Here is a 3,542-nt window from a genome sequence, read left to right as displayed (position 1 = left end):
GTATTGATCTAGGAACTCACCCCTTATATAGGTCCATTCAACCCTTGAACCTATTGAGCGATGTGGCCTGGGAGCTCAACCCCTTACTGTCACACCCCTATTTTCCACGTGTCACCGGTGGCCCGGTGGAGAGTATCGTGACGTAGTTGATATCATCATAGTCAAACAACACAAATTTAAAATGCACAGCGGAAGCAAAAAGATAGATTTATTTCAACCGAATAACTATTGTAATATTAAGTATCACAAACAGTTGAAATAGATCCACAGGCGGATCAAAAGAAAAAGGAAATATGTTCAACAGATTTATTTGCATCCAAGCTTGCGAGACTCTAAGCGATGCTAAGGAGAGGCCAGCCTATTACGCGTAGTACCTGCACTTAATCTTTTTGGGAAAATACGTCAGTTTACACTGGTAAATACAATTTAACTGACTCATTTTGAAAAGGTTTAAAATTGATTTAAATGCACATGGCATAAAAAGATTTTTATAACTTGGGATAATTATTTGAATATAAACTTGTAAAAGATTTACATGTTTCTTATGCGTCCAGCAGCCCGGGTCTACACCGGGTTAAAGATCAATAGACACACCACATGATATAATCCCGCAGCGGTTTAACACAAAACCGGTGGTTATACCTTAATATTTATGCACAAGGGGTGTACGCCTACACCCGTATGCTTAGGTCGTGGCCATTTCGTAAAATGATGCCAAGGATATCCGGGACATGGTCATTAACCCCCCAAAGGCTTTAAGCAAACAAAACAATTTTAACGGATCATTTCAATGATTTAACCTACATTTGATTAAAGATTCAATGCCCGACCAAGCGGTATTTTATATACCGTACCCCAAGCCCGTATAGGGAAAATAAGTTAAAAGTATTTACCTGAGCAAGTATTGTCACAATAAGCAAGTGCAAATATCTTTTACTGGATCTCCTATTCTGGAACGAAGGTTTATAATAACATATTAGAATCCTAACGGGACTTTAATTTAGCCTAAGCTTAGACCGGTTAGTTTTAAAGAAAGAATACGGTTCAATCGCATGGAAGGCGAAGACCGGTTTAGAATGTGGTTTTGACCCGACAAGCTTGCATGCTTGTTTAATATGGGTAACTTAAACACATTCTGGATTTTGATAAAATAATGATATGGGTTGACCCGTTTCGGCTAAAATGTGTAGACTAGTTACATAAGCCGATCCGAACGCGGAAAGTGCGTAACGGGTAACCATATGAATCATATACAAGTTCCCTGAGTTAATATGCACTAAATATGTTGTGACATCAGTAAGATATCTTCTATTATGCCCAAAATGATTTAAAACTCAAACTATGCCTTATAAGGGCATTTTGGTCATTTTAAAGGGTATAAAAGAGTTTAATTAGTAACCTGAGTTACAGGTCTGAATAAATCAGTAAATATACTCATTTTAATGGGTTATAACAGTAGGGTATCATATATATGTGAATTTTATTAATTATAACCATTCTATGCACCGAAGGGGCATTTTGGTAATTTCACATAAGCCTAAAAGGTTAAAACTGGAAATTTGAGTTTAAAACCTTTGTTTACTGTTATAATATAAAAATTTACTGAATATATCAGTAGGTATCAAACCTTATATATATAAACTAGTTTTGATACATACTATGTCATAAAAATGCTTAAAAAGGCGATTTGGAGCCATTTTCGGGTTTTGTATAAAAAGCTGATATTTTTAATATTCCAGAAGGCTCAAAATAATTTATTTAACATAATAAATCAGTAGAAAAAGGTTTGAGCTCAAAAGGATTTATAAAACTCATTTTATAGCCCAAAGGGCAAAACCGACAATAACCGAAATAAGCTTAAAACTCTAAGTTATGCTCAACCTAAAAATATATAAAAAACTCCAAAAATCCCAAAATATTATTTTATATCAGTAGGTAAAAAGTTTGATATTAAAATTTGGGTTTAGATAGGGTATATGTTAATTACGTCATTTATTTACTAAAAAAGCTTCTAATTACGCTAACGAGCATAACTCTAAATCCAGACCTCAAACTGATATCAAATTTTGGGTACAAGTTTATAAATCAGTAGCAAATGTTCCTACTCTTTTACTTTTTCAAAAATCACATTTTAAGGTGACCAGGGCATAATAGTCAACAATTAGGCAATTAGCGGAACATGCATATGATTCGGATATCTAATGAAACAAGTTGTATAATCACAGAGGGTTATACTAACATATAAATAGGTCCGAAAGAAGCTCTAAGGCAATCCTAAACTTGGCTTAAACGGGTCAGAACTGAAAGTCAAAGCATAAGTCAAACTATGCGACTTTCGGTTCCAAACCGAGCCTAAACTGAAAATTATCGAGTTGAACATGTTTAGACATGTTCTTATATTAATTACCAAGTTATATTAATGATAAAACAGGTTGCATGAATCCTACATTGCTAATTATGTTTTTATTTGAATAAAGCTTTCTGTTAACTTTTTGTAATTAGCTTTGACCCGACAATTGACATAGTTAGAGTGGGAATCTGAGAATACCTTTTTAAGGGTTTATTACCCACATAATTACCTACTTCAAGGTATTTTTAATTCGAGATTTGACTGGATAATTATAACTTAATCTCGAAGTCAAACCTTAATTACGACGGTTTGACTTTTAGCTAATTAACTAAGCTAAACTGAATTATAAAGGATTAAGGATACTTACAAGAGTCCTAAGTATGATTAGGGACCTAAGAGAAGCTTGTTGAAGTCCAGAGATGCTCTAGAGAAGTCTTGAAATAAGTTGTAAACGAGCAAGTGAGAAAGTCACAACTTCTTCTTCTTATATAGTGAACAAAATGTCACAAGATCATGCCAAAGTAGTCTACATATGTTGCAAGATCATTCCAGGTGTCCCTATGTTGCTATATACCACTTATCAAGCCCCTGATTTCGAAAACCACACTACTAAGGCGGTGCAATAGGCTGAACAGGCAGCTGTCCAAAACCTGCTGCCAGCGACAGGCTTACGGACCGTAAGCTGAAGCCCTTGCGGTCCGTAAGCACCTTCTTGCGGACCGTAAGCCTATACGGATACGGTCCGTAACCGACCCTATTCTGATGCGCCCAGGTATGACTCTTGCAGACCGTATGCTTAACCGGTTGCGGTCCGTAACCGATCCTTGCGGACCGTAAGCTTTAAGCCATATGGTCCGTAACCGATGACCAGAATCCAAACTTTTGCAAACTTTCAAGTTTTGACCATGCAACTTTGTAAACTCCGAATCTCATGCAATCCTTTTCAGTTGAGGGTCCCTTTTTGCTCAGCCTTTGCATGCTTTGCATGCACTTACACCACTTTGGCTCCTTGTGCAAGGTTTTTGAAGTGTCGGAATATTAGGAATTCACCTTTGGATTCTTATGGAGGTTGGCCATGCCTTATGAAACTAAATTCAACTTATTTTAAACAAGAATTAAATCAGGATTTTGTAGTAACATTTTTAAAGAACCCAATTTCCATATAAAAATGGAATTTATCTATTTAAGAACT

This window comes from Helianthus annuus, chromosome 5 (assembly GCF_002127325.2).
Source record: "Helianthus annuus cultivar XRQ/B chromosome 5, HanXRQr2.0-SUNRISE, whole genome shotgun sequence".
Taxonomy (NCBI): Eukaryota; Viridiplantae; Streptophyta; class Magnoliopsida; order Asterales; family Asteraceae; genus Helianthus; species Helianthus annuus.
The sequence above is the reverse complement of the archived record's forward strand: the minus strand, read 5'-3'. Positions refer to the sequence as shown.